The sequence below is a fragment of the Palaemon carinicauda genome, chromosome 11 (assembly GCF_036898095.1).
Source record: "Palaemon carinicauda isolate YSFRI2023 chromosome 11, ASM3689809v2, whole genome shotgun sequence".
Taxonomy (NCBI): Eukaryota; Metazoa; Arthropoda; class Malacostraca; order Decapoda; family Palaemonidae; genus Palaemon; species Palaemon carinicauda.
In genome coordinates, this window is record NC_090735.1 from 45,619,813 (window position 1) to 45,634,812 (window position 15,000).

Consider the following 15,000-nt stretch of genomic DNA (forward strand, 5'->3'; position numbering starts at 1 on the left):
TATATATATATGTGTATATATATATATATATATATACATATATACATATATATATATATATATATATAAAATATAAATATATATACATATATATAATATATAAATACACACAAACATTATATATATATATATATATATATATATCATCTTAATATATTTGCAGAGCCACGTGCAACGATCCAGGGCTTAGGCGAAGTTTTCATGAAGACCGGGAGCGACATCAACATTACGTGCGTCATCACAGGAGCCACAATCGAGACGTCACCCGTGACCTGGTATCATGCGATGCCTAAACTAGGTAAGACGAAGGTCATGATATGAGGTATAGGTTGTTTATACCGAAAACTATTACTTATTTGTTTATGTTTTTGTGGGAGGACCTTTTTTTTATAGTTTTCGTAGTTTATCATTGTAATACAAACAATATTCTGGTGCAGTGTTATGCTTGCATATAAAAAGTGTGTATATATATATATATATATATATATATATATACATAATAATTATTTACAGAGCCACACTTTTCTTTCATGCCGAATATTCAATTGCATTTTAATAATGTTACAGAACGCATATATCAAATAAACTGTTCCTCAATGCCCATGACCTATGATTCACGAGACTCCAAAGCGCTGACTGAACTAAGACATTGAAACGGAATATGTGTTTCGCAGTTCATGTCAAAAGGTACTTGAGCGAAATGGCCTCTTTCGGTCTTGAGTATAGAATTTCCTTTCATATACTTCTGAGAAAGGATCCTCTCATTTCAGGTTTTTGGGGAATTAGCTCAGCGAGCACTTCTCGCGATCCCTAGCCAGGTAAAATCTCGAGGCTAGAAAAAAAGTGTTATTGAAGTGTGAGAGTTTTGTGCTTGGGTGTCATAAAGGACTCTAAAACCGAAGCATCTGAGGCGGCAAAGTTTTCACCTTTCGCAAAGATTGTTTTTTTTTTTTTTTTTTTCCAAAGAAAAAGCATTCGTGTACTACTACTCAAAATAATTTTTTTTTCGCTGGTTTTTTATCATTTTTTGTGCGTGTATGCTTGTGATTCTCGAACTAAGGAGAGCTAGCTGAGGCAGAATTTTCTGAGGAGAAAATCAAACAATGAAACTGGAAAACTTCCAAATGTGTAAAGATTTTTCATTGTCACATTGAGACCGACCACCCTCGAAAAACTTTTCTGATTTAATTTCGTCCTTTTTTAAGAAATTAACCGAAATATTGAAAATATGGCCGTCTTTACAGAGGTTTCTATATATAGGTACTTAAGTAGTAAAGGAAATTTTGATATAGGTGGATTTTAGTAATTTCCACAATTACTTTTATTGCTTTTGGATATGATTATTTCTATAATGGGGTACGTTTCTCCATCCACACGTGTTAGTGATAAAATCCTAATATGAACGGGCAAGTGTTACATACTTTCCAATCAGCTATAATGGTGATGGATTGATTTCCATTCCAAGTACAATTCCTGAATTCGACAGGATCAAATACAGCATAGTCGTTATCAATTCTTATCAATGCAGCTTAGTTGGCCAAATCTCTAACGTTTTCTCTTATATCTGTCAGGTTAGAATCCTTGGCTGTGCAGAAATATTTATCCCTAAAGAAATTTTCCTATGGTTCTTTAATCCTATGGCAGAGATAACTCGATATTAAAGCGTATTTGTGGCGTATTTGGGAGAATGGAAATCACGAGTGTTAGTGATAAAATTATCTTTTTTATATATATATATATGTGTGTATGTATATATATATATATATATATATACACACAGTATATACATTATATATACACATTTTATATATATATATATATATATATATATACATACATGCATACATACATACATATAAAAGGTAAAGTATCATCATACAAAACATTACCTTCCACAATCATTAGAGGGAATGAGACATGTAATAACCTTGCTGTGACATAGATTTGACACTAATTCCTGTCTTTTGAATACATTTTTAATTTGTAACTGATATTTAGTAATTTGTTACATGTCTGTAGAGAGAAAATTATGTATAACTTGCAATTTTGACTTTTTTGCAGATTTTATAAGCATCCTCTATCAGCTGCGAATACTTTATTCAAAGAGAAACATTTTTGTTTTTACATAAATGAATATGGAACCTCGAACGTATATCCTACTGAAACAGATCCGTTTTCCTGAATATCAATTTGATTTCACTTATTCCAGGAAAAAGCAAAGTAGAAGAAGTCAACTCCGGCATGCGTGGAGGCATTCAACTCATAACAGACCGCGTGACAGGGTACAGCTGGCTATTGGTTGCCAATGCCACCTGGCGGGATGCCGGGATCTACACCTGCTCTCCAAGAGATGCCATTCCAGTATCCATTACCGTTCATCTCTTGGATGGTGAGAAAGATATAATCATTTTAAAAGTTATCATATTATTTTTGTTGAAACAGTATGTTTAGACTTATGGAATTTGTTTGCTTTTTCATGTGTGTGTATATATATATATATATATATGTGTGTGTGTGTGTGTGTTAATGCATAGACATACACATATAGGTTTATTTATATATAATACGTGTATTTATACAAAAACACATATACATATGTACTTATATAATATACAATATATATATATATATATATATATATACAGTATCTGTGTGTGAATGGTTGAGCGTGGCGTGGGTTATTAACACCCCCCCCTCTCTCTCTCTCTCTCTCTCTCTCTCTCTCTCTCTCTCTCTCTCTCTCTCTCTCTCTCTCTCTCTCTCTCTCTCTCTCGATACGTTCTGAAGAGTTTTTTCCCTTATCGTTTTTCAAAGCACTAGTGCATTTTCCTCCATGCAACAAATAACAGAATCCTCTTCGCGATCTTGACTTGGGTTTTCTCTCCGGGAATTGGTGGGTGGGGGGGGGGGGTGTCAATATACTTCGACAAGGCATGAAATTATCATAAATTTCACCCGGTGGTTATTGAAATGGGGGGGGGGGGGCAGGTTTGAATTGAATGGTAAGTTGGACCTACAGCGTAGCCTGCAAGGAGTGCCGTTGGTGGTATAAACGGTGAGGGATCTTTATGTCCGCTCCTCTGTTAATTTTTGTGCATCACTTTTTCATTGATTTATGGGTTTCTCTCACGTAGAGGTTTGGCCTCTTTAATTTAGTTATCACAAACATATCATCATCATCATCTCCTCCTTCACCTATTGGAACAAAGGGCCTCGGTTAGATTTCGTCAGTCGTCTATCTTGAGCTTTTAATTCAATATTTTTCCATTCACCATCACCTACTACGAATATTTTGTAAAATGTATAAGGAGTAAAAATATTATAAGACTTATGGCAATGATGATAATGAAATTAATAACAACACAGCAATTTTTTTCCTTTGCAGACGAAATTTCTGCTGCCATGCAGGGAGACGTCCAGCCTAGTGGTTCTCCAGATGGTTCCTCCTCGACGGCATCATCTGCGTCTTCGTGTTTGTTATTGTCCTTCACCTCTCTCCATCTTCCCCTAAGCATTGTTTATTTCGTGCAGGTTTTCACGACCCTCGTTTTCCACCTCAGTTTTAGCAAAGTAAACTTTCCGAGGAATCCAGGCATTCACAGCGAGTTGTCACCATGACGTCATACCCCTGCGTGGCATTTGTCCTCAAAAGATGTACGATAATTATCTGGCCTGAACGAGATCTCTTGTCATGTTCGATCCGTTATTGTCAAAAAAGAATACGAGTCTTTTAGTGAAGTTTCGTGATTTTCTTTTAATATTGGGATTTGAAAAAAACCCAGCTACAATTGAGAGTTTTGTTTCGTGTCTTGATAATAGTTTTAATAACAGCTCAAGTCTTTGAGATCTTAGAGATTTAAAAACAGCTACAATTGAGAGTTTTGTTTTGTCTTAATATAATTTTCATAACGGCGATTTTCTCGAGATCTTTTCCACTGTAAAGAATGCTTATTTCAAAATGAATAATAAAAACAATTGTCTAGGTCACATATATAAACATGTTTCATGATCCTACCCTAATGGGTTTAGAATCATTTAAATGATGGATTAGATACTATGGAGTCTTAATGATATTTCTCATTGATATTCACCCTTACAGGACGACTGAAATACCAAGATGTTTTTTTTTTAACGAATTCTATTAGGCATAATTAAAATAATTTTAAAATAGATGAGAAAAAACTAAAACAAAATTTAAAAACAGATTGAAATGACAAAAAATTTAAAAATAAAAATTCACTAAGATATCATTTGGAACCAAAGAATGAAATTTTATAAAAGGCCAAAGTTACACACACACACACATACATACATATACCAAGGTACTTCCCCCAAGTTTGGGGGTAGCCGACATCAAACAAATGAAACAAAAAATAGGGGACCTCTTCTCTGTACGTTCCTTCCAGCCTGACAAGGGACTCAACTGAGTTTGGCTGGTACTGCTAGGGTGTCACAGCCCACCCTCCACAGTTATCCACACACAGATGAAGCTTCATAACGTTGAATCCCATACTGCTGCTACATCCGCGGTCATCTAAGGCACCGGAGGAAGCAGCAGGGCCTACCGGAACTGCGTCAAAATCGCTCGCCATTCATTCCTATTTCTAGCACGCTCTCTTGCCTCTCTCACATCTATCCTCCTATCACCCAGAGCTTTCTTCACTCCATCCATCCACCCAAACCTAATACTTGTACTTCTCCCATCAACTCTTGCATTCATCACCTTCTTTAGCAGAGCCATTTTCCATTCTCTCAACATGGCCGAACCACCTCAACACATTCATATCCACTCTACCTACTAACTCATTTCTTACACCCGTTCTCACCCTCACAACTTCGTTTCTAACCCTATCTACTCGAGATACACCAGCCATACTCCTCAGACAATTCATCTCAAACACATTCAATTTCTGTCTTTCCGTCACTTTCATTCCCCACAACTCCGATCCATACATCACAGTTGGTACAATCACTTTCTCGTACAGATCTCTCATTACATTCATGCCCAACCCTCTATTTTTTACTACTCACTTAACTGCCCCCAACACTTTGCATCCTTCATTCACTCACTGACCTACATCTGCTTCCACTCCACCATTTCCTGCAACAACAGACCCCAAGTACTTAAACTGATCCACCTCCTCATGTAACTCTCTATTGAACATGACATCCAACCTAGCACCACCTTCCCTTCTCGTACATCTCATAACCTTACTTTTACCCACATTAACTCTCAACTTCCTTCTCTCTCACACCCTTCCAAATTCTGTCAATAATCGGCCAAGCTTCTGTTCCTCGTCTGCAACCAGTACAGTATCATCCGCAAACAACAACTGATTTACAACTGGTCATTCTCGTCTACCAGTTTCAATCCTCGTCCAAGCACTTGAGCATTCACCCCTCTCACCACTCCATCAACATACAAGTTAAACAACCACAGTGACATCACACATCCCTGTCTCAGCCCCACCCTCACCGGAAACCAATCGCTCACTTCATTTCCTATCCTAACACATGCTTTACTACCTTTGTAGAAACTTTTCACTGCTTGCATCAACCTTCCACCAACTCCATATAATCTCACCACATTCCACATTGCTTCCCTATCAACTATCATATGCTTTCTCTAGATCCATAAACACAATATACACCCCCTTACCTTTTGCTAAATATTTTTTGCATATCTGCCTAACTGTAAAAATCAAATTCATACAACCCCTACCTCTTCTAAAACCACCCTGTACTTCTAAGATTGCATTCTCTGTTTTATTCTTAATCCTATTAATTAGTACTCTACCATACACTTTTCCAACTACACTCAACAAACTAATACCCCTTGAATTACAACACTCATGCACATCTCCCTTACCCTTACATAGTGGTACAATACATGCACAAACCCAACCTACTGGTACCATTGACAACACAAAACATATATCAAACAATCTCACCAACCATTCAAGTATAGTTACACCCCCATCCTTCAACATTTCAGCTCTTACACCATCCATACCAGATGCTTTTCCTACTCTCGTTTCATCTAGTGCTCTCCTCACTTCCTCTCTTGTAATCTCTCTCTCCTTCTCATCTCCCATCACCGGCACCTCAACACCTGCAACAGCAATTATATCTGCCTCCTTATTATCCTCAACATTCAGTAAACTTTCAAAATATTCCGCCCACCTTTTCCTTGCCTCCTCTCCTTTTAACAACCTTCCATTTCCATCTTTCACCGTCTCTTCAATTCTTGAGCCAGCCTTCCTTACTCTCTTCACTTCTTTCCAAAACTCCTCCTTATTCTCTTCATATGAACGACCCAACCCCTGACCCCACCTCAGGTCAGCTGCCCTCTTTGCCCCACTTACCTTGCGCTTTACTTCCACATTTTTCTCTCAAAAGTCCCCTTTTTCTCTTCCACTTTTATATTCACACCCTCATTCCACCATTCACTGCCCTTCCTCATACTGCCTCCAACAAACTTCTTGCCACACACATCACTTGCAATCCCAACAAAATTGTCTTTTACCAACTTTCACTCCTTCTTTAAATTACCAATTTCTCTTACTCTCACTTCATCATATGCCATATTGAACCTTTCCTGATATTTACTTTTTACTCCCGGTTTTATTAGCTCTTCAACCCTCACTAGTTCCCTTTTACATCCACCTACTCAATTCCCCCACTCTTTTGCTACAAATAATTTTCCTTCCACCAAAAAATGATCAGACATACCGTTAGCCATACCCCTAAACACGTGTACGTCTTTCAATCTTCCAAACATTCTTTTAGTTATCAACACACAATCCATTAATGCCCTTTCTACTACTCTTCCATTTGCTACTCTTACCCATGTATACTTGTTTTTATTTTTCTTTTTGAAAAAGTTAGCACTTATTACCATCTCTTGTTCAACACACATATCTACCAGTCTCTCACCACTCTCATTTTCACCTGGTATGCCATACTTCCCAATGACACCTTCTACCTCTCCAGCGCCCACTCTAGCATTTAAGTCACCCATGACAACTACATAACATAATTCCTTCTACCCAGTCCTTCTACACACATAGTTAATTCATTCCAGAACTCATTCCGCTCTTCTTCACTTTTCTCACTACCTGGCCCATACCCACTGACAAACGCCCAACATTCCCTACCCAACCTAACCCTTACCCACATTAACCTAGATGATATCTCCTTCCATTCCACTACTTTACTTGTCATCCATTCACTCAGCAATAAAGCCACACCCTCTCTCGCTCTTCCCCTTTCAATCCCAGACACTACCAGACATTTCACCAAACATCACTTCACCCTTTCCTTTCATCTTTGTCTCACACAAGGCCAATACATCCATCCTTCTATTCGTAAACATACTTCCAATATCACATCTTTTACTCTCTATCGTACTACATCCACGCACATTCAAACACCCCAAAACTAGAGTGCAGGGTGCAGTCACTCTCCCCCCAGCTCCATCTCTTTGTTGATGTCTCGCAATAATTTATACAGTTTATATATATACAGTATATATATACACTGTATATATATATGTTTATGTATATATATACATACATATATATATATATATATACATACATATATATATATATATATATATATATATATATATATATATATATATATATATGAATATACAGTATATACATTTATATATATGTGTCACGGAAAAACTCCATCAAAATTATCTCCAAGTTTTTTCCCCTGGTAATATCTGACATAGATTATTCCTTTTTCGATTGGCCATTCGAAGTAAAGAAACAATAATCGAAATGGCAAACATTACAGCAAAATTGTGCCAAGGATACAGCTACAAAAAATATCAGATACAATCTTATATTAAATCTTCCATTCTTAGCTCAGCCAACTGTAAAACGTTCTGCTCTTTCGACGTTTCCGTTCTCAAACAAGAAAGGCCATTTTTATGAGTTTTCTGATACATATTTCTGAGATTATAGTTTCTCTGGCAAATAATGGGATTCCCTGTCTCCGAAATCTGCTCTTGAAATCCTAAACATTCGATGAAATAAATTTCCTTATAAGGGTTTGGTTAATATTTTTTTTTCATATTTGAAAGATCATAGGAGGAAATACATTTCCTTATTTAATAAGCTTTTAGTTAATATTGTTTTTATATTTGACAGATCATGGACACACACACACATATATATATGTATGTATGTATGTATGTATGTATGTACTGTATACATACATACATACATACATACATACATACACACACACATATATATATATATATATATATATATATATATATATATATATATATATATATATATATATATATATATATATATACATACATACATACATACATACATACATACATACATACATATATATATATATATATATATATATATATATATATATATATATATATATATATATATATATATATATATATATATATATGTGTGTGTGTGTGTGTGTGTGTGTGTGTGTGTATGTGTGTCAATGCGTGTGTAATCCACACGTTTGTGTGTGAATAGTAGTGTAATTAAAGCACTGTCCGTATAATCTATTCGCAGTTCATAAAGAGCATTTACTCGACTCATGGCAAAGTACGATCAAGGCAATATCCCAAAGCTAACAACACTTCACATACTCACTCCCATTTGATCAAAATTTGCTATTTAACGTAGAAACTGCTACTGGTATTCAAAGTCGTCCATTAGAGAGAAACAAAAGATCTGCTGGATAAAATACACGCAGCCCGTCCTGATGCATCAAACCAAGCATTCGCAGAGCTAATCATCAGCCCACGTTTGCAAGCACATTCCGCCCATTTGTAAAAATCTTATTAACAATAAGCTTGCAAGTATAAAATCTCCTGGAAATGCCTGCAATATAATAACCGAGTTATTATTTTAAAACGATTATCATCAGTCAGTTCTTGAGAAAACTAAAAATTTCTATGGACAAAGAAGAGATTCTCCTTCCGAGGCTACAGTCAGTTCGATTCTCAACAGAGATTCCTCAAGGGAACTCTAATCTCAATAAAGATTCCTCAAGGAAGTTCAATTTTCAACAGATTCCAAAAGATAATTCGATCCTCAACAGAGATTCCTCAAGGAAATTCGATCCTCAACAGCGATTCCTCAAGGAAGTTCTCAACATAGCTTCTTGAAGGAAGTAAGATTCTCAGCAGAGATTCCTCAAGAAAGTTAGATCCTCAACAGAGATTACTCAAGGAAGTTCGATCCTCAACAGAGATTCCTCAAGGAAGTTTGATCATCAAGAGAGATTCCTCAAGTAAGTTCCATCTCAACAGAGACTCCCCATAGGAAGTTAGATTCCCAACAGAGACTACTCAAAAAAGTTCTATTTTCAAAAGAGATTCCTCAAGTAAATCTGATTCTCGACTGAGATTCCCCAAGGAAGTTAAATTCTCAACAGTATGTTCTTAAATTAGGGAAGTTTGATTCTCAACAGAGATTTCTCACTAAATTCGATTTTCAACAGAGATTACTCAAGGAAGTTCGATTCTCAACAGAGAATCCTTAAGGAAGTTGGATTCTCATCAGAGATTCCTGAAGAATTCCCAAATGCCTTAAGTTCTCAATGTCAATCTGTTTACATGAACTGTTTATGTGAACCAGATAGTGTGCAGATGTTTGTCAATGCTGGTGCTCCCCCAACCCCCTGTTTTATAGATAGATGTTATATTATATATATTTCACTAAAAGAGAGACGGTTGTACTAAACCACTGGCTTCGAGGCAGTAGTCGACTGAAAGAGTACATGTGAAATTATGGTGTTTTGAAATCTATACAGTTTTATATGTAAATGGAGCATAATAAAGATATGCTTAATAATTGGAGTTTGATTATCCTTTACTTTGAAAGTAGTAATTAAAATTCATTCTCTAGGATATGATTTTTTTATAACTTTCAGATATATATAATCCGAAAAAAATGGAATATACTATGTTGATTTTTTTGTGCTCAAATCTCTACTAATAATAAGTTATTTTATATTTATATCTCCAATAAATATTTTAGGAAACCTTATAGTTCAATAATTTTATAATTACATCACACTTTTCGCTAATCTCATGGTGCAAATTTTGATTATATCCAATTTACATTTTAATTTTCTTATTTAGTGATGGATTGATGGCGACTTTGATATCCTTAAAGGTTAGGGAATTATTTGACAATAAGGGTTGGGGTGGCCGATATGGTAATGTCCCTGACTGTTGAACGCCAAACTGGGGTTTGAGTCCTGCTCAAACTCGTTGGTTCCTTTGGTCGCTGCAACCTTACCATCCTTGTAAGCTAAGGACGGTCGGTTTGGGAGAGCCTATAGGTCTATCTGCAGAGTCATAAGCAGCCATTGCCTGGCCCTCCTAGATCCTAGCTCGGGTGGAGAGGGGGCTCTGCCGCTGATCCTATGAATATATGGCCAGTCTCTAGGGCATTGTCCTGCTTGATAGGGCAATGTCACTGTCCCTTGTCTCTGCCATTCCATGAGTCACATAAAAGAGCTCACGGTTAAACACACTGTATATCCTTGGCTAAGACATAATCAACAAAAAATGAAGACTAATTCTGCATTTACTTAAAAGTATAAGAGAATATTTTTGCACCTTAATAGAAGGCAAATTTTATCAAATAAAAGTTAAATAACAGATTTGAGTGTCTTTTTGATATTCCTTGTTTTTTTTTTTATTTCGATTGCCAAGAAAAATATTCCATAAAGCCCTCGAGTCACAATAATTATATATATATATATATATATATATATATATATATATATATATATATATATATATATATATATATATATATATATATATTAATTAGTGTAATTCAAATGGTATTTTATACTATACTATTACTTTATAATTGTACAAATACTGTCAATATTCCTACTACAAATAATAATAATAATAATAATAATAATAATAATAATAATAATAATAATAATAATAATAACGATGATGATAATATGATAAAATGAAGAAAAATAAGAATTTGATAGCAATAACAGATGGTCTTGTCTCTAAAATAGCACTGCATGCAAAGGAAGTTTGTCTGTCTAAGTCGCAGATGTCGATGTGTTTGGTGTGTGTGTGTGTGTGTTTTGTGAATGTATGTGTGTGTTTATGGCCATTGAAAAAGAAAAGCCATCATAAAAAATTACCCAGAATACCGAGCGCGTTCCGTAAATACCCGGTGGTACCCAGGTGGTCCCCTGCATAAGCCACGCATTCTTTATCGGCATAAAACCCGCAGACTGTGTATCGCTCCCGGGAAATAAATGTCCGTAGCAGTGGTCGACTCACTTATTCACGATTATGATATTTGGATGAAATAAAAGGCTTCCACGCAGTCAGATTATCGACGGAATGTACCGTTATGGACATTCTTTTATCGTTTCCTATTATTGTGTATTCGTTCGTTTTTTTGTTTCGGGATGCGATTGAACTGGCTATACGATAATTACAATGTTTTTCATACAGTTCGGGTAGCAATGAAATATACAGTGATGGTTAAAATCCAATTGCGTAATATAAAATTACTTATTTAGCCTTTTATTTATGGATATAATAACTTCTGTTATAAAATATTTACTGGGTTCAATTCTATTGTTTAGAATTAATGTTTTAGCTCTATTCTATCAGGATTGGAAGCATCATGGCATTGTGATTGGCAATAATGACTAGAGCGAAATTTTTATACCATTGTTATTTTTGTGGGTGGACTTTTATGACTGACTCCGCAAGCGAGCGTTAAGTGGATAAAGAATTGAAATACCATAGTGAATTGACAGCTATTGAATGGAAAATAACGATAGGTTTCAAATAATATTTCTGAATATTAAACGGAATAGCATTTGGGTCAGGCAGATGACATGGCTAGAACTAATGATAGAATATCCTAATACAGCGTGTAACACGCACACACACACACACACACACAATTAGCCGTTACTAGTTCACTGCAGAACAAAGGCCTCAGAAATATCCTTCCACTTGCGTGTGTTTATTGTCTTTCTATGTCAATCCGCACCTGAAGACTATCTTATTTCGTCAATCCATCGTCTCTTCTTCCTTCCCCTGCTTCTTTTACAATTCTTTAGGGACCCACTATGTTATTCTTAATGACCATCTATGGTCTGTAATTCTCATTATGTGTCCTGTCCATGTCCATTTCATTTTCTTACATGTTGTTAGAATATCCTCTACTTTAGTTTGCTCTCGTGTCCATGTTGCTCTGTTTTCTATATTTAAGTGTTATTTCCATCATTATTTTTTCCATAAGTCTTTGAATCGTAACAAGTTTATGTTCTAAGGCTTCCCACTCTCTCAGGCATGAGTTAATACTGATAGAGCCATCTGATAAAACACTTTTCGGAGTCATATTTTCTTTACCAAAATTTCTCCATCCCTTGCTTATCCTTCTTTTAATTTCGCAAACATTTGCATAAAGGAGTGACAGTACCAATACTCCAAGCACACAAAAAAAAAAAAAAAAACCTCTTCTTGCTAATATACTACTTAGGAGCTAATAAATCGTGCAGTCTTAAAATAAAATTATAAGTACCGTTTGGGTCTACACCTCTACAGGCATCGAGGTCTATCAAGAGAAACTTACTTTCACGGGTCCGAAAAGCTAAACATAGTTTACCCTCAGGGAAACAGGAATGAGGAAGATAAAGCTTCTCCTTATTCTGCTTACTGTTTAGTACATCAGTCAAAAAGGTTGCCTATTCCTCTGGACATTGAGTGACAAGAGCAATCTGGTTCAAGTACAGGAGGAACTATTGCATCTACACCAAAGAGTGAAGATTTAAGGGTAGCCCACCACTTATGTTCCTGAGTTGTACCAGAAAGGATGTCTTTTATGGTTAAATTGTATTCCTTTTCAGATGAAGCATAAACTCTGAGCAAAAGCTCTTAGCCGAGAATGGTTATATCAAGTCAAATCTGATCTGTTACCCTTCCAAAGATGATAGGCCTCCTGCTTCTCCAAATAAGCACAAATACAATCATCATTGAACCAGGGATTGTCTTTTACTCGGTATCTTAGCCCATGAGAAGGGATACGCCTATAATTATATTGACCAGATTCTCATGCAAAATAACAACTGGTTCAAGACTATTATACAATTGTGACCACTTTAATTTTAAAAGATCACTCTAAATGCCATTCCAATCTACTCAAGATCTCATAAAAATCTTACATGAGTAGGACACATCAGGTATTGACCACAAATAAAATCAAAGCAGAATCCGATGTCCCAACTGGAGAACCATCCTTACTTGTTATAATGTCAGGGGAGTCGTTTTATACCAGGTCTAAGCAGTGACCAGACCTATGATAAGCTTTATTTATAATTTGCTCAACCTGATTCAGAGGCAAAGTTCAAAGCTTTTAAGCAATGGCGATCAGTAGGAGGAACAGAAATCATCCCCTCCCTATGGTGAGCATTGAAATCATCAACAAAAATAGTAGAGGCTTTTCAATCATCTTGTATCTTTGTCATAATGGTAAGAAGAGAATCCAAGATAGAATTATTCATGTCTGGATTCCGGTAGATCGAACACAAAAATAAATTTTTATTCCTGCCACAAACTATTATTACTTGAATCTCATGACATCCACATTCGTAGCAGGAATTATGTGAAGCAGGATACCTAGTCCTAATATACACCGCCATTCCCCTTGCCCTAGGAATAGCACCAAGTTTCATAATTATTGGTTTCTTAAAATTGGTATAAGAAGCTCAGTCGAATGCCTCATTTGAGAAACCAAATTTCTGAACATAAAAGTATGTCATGCTGTCTGAATACAAATGAATGGTATGGAATATTAACATGCAGATCACGAAAATTAAAACACAGTATTCGACACTGGCGAAGTCTAGGATGTATTGGTCCCAGCTTTTGCTCAATGTCTGCAGGCAGGATAAAAATTAAAATCAATAAAAATGTTCATCATATTTAAAAACTTAGCATAAGAATATATGATATACAATATACACATATATATACATATATATATATATATATATATATATATATATATATATATATATATATATATATATATATATATATATATATATATATATATATATATATATATATATGTATATATATATATATATATATATATATATATATATCTATATCTATATATATATACACACTATATATATATATATATATATATATATATATATATATATATATATATATATATTATATAAGTGATTGATATAACCCGAGATAAAAAGTAGGATAAAACTGGTCAACATGGAGGAGCCAACACTCCATGCAAGGCTAAGTACCCTCCAGGATTGCCACTTCAACTGAAGGGAGGGGAGTAAGGATAGTTTTGGAAGAAAAAAGGAAAAGACAACTTCTTGATAAACCACCAGGCATCCATGGCCCTTCTATTAAGCCTGCACAACACATCATATAAAAAAAAAACAAGAGGAAGAGAAATAATATAGAATGTAGAGTGCCTGAGTGTACCCTCAAGTAAGAAAAAACTATTCTTAGACAATGGAAGACCATGGTGCAGACACTATGGAACTAATCAAGACTAGAGAACAATGGCTTGATATTGGAGTTTACTTCTTCTAAAAGAGCTGCTTTCCATTGCTGAAAAAAGTCTCTCTTTTACCCTTACCAAGAGTAAAATAGCTGTTGCACAATTACAGTGTTTGGTGACCTCATTGTTATCAGGTATCTGAGGACAGAGGAGAATGTGGAAAGAATAAGTCAGACTATTCGCTGTATTTGTAGAGGCAAAAGAAAACTGAGCCGTAACCAGAGAAAAATGCAATGTAGTACTATCTGGCTAGTCAAAGGACCCAATAACTTTCTAGAGATTGTATCTCAACGGGTGGCGGGTGTCTTGTCCAGCCTACTACCAACTATTATCTTTACTCAGAATTTTTATCCATTTTGTATTTTCTTCATTGAACACTTCCTTCCTTTCT

The 15,000-nt window shown here is 35.4% G+C and overlaps 1 pseudogene; it reads left to right on the forward strand.

Annotated features, from left to right (window-relative positions):
• LOC137649266 (uncharacterized) overlaps positions 1-9,599 on the forward strand; it is a 45,463-nt pseudogene extending 35,864 nt beyond the window's left edge.
• The last annotated feature ends 5,401 nt before the right edge of the window (positions 9,600-15,000 follow it).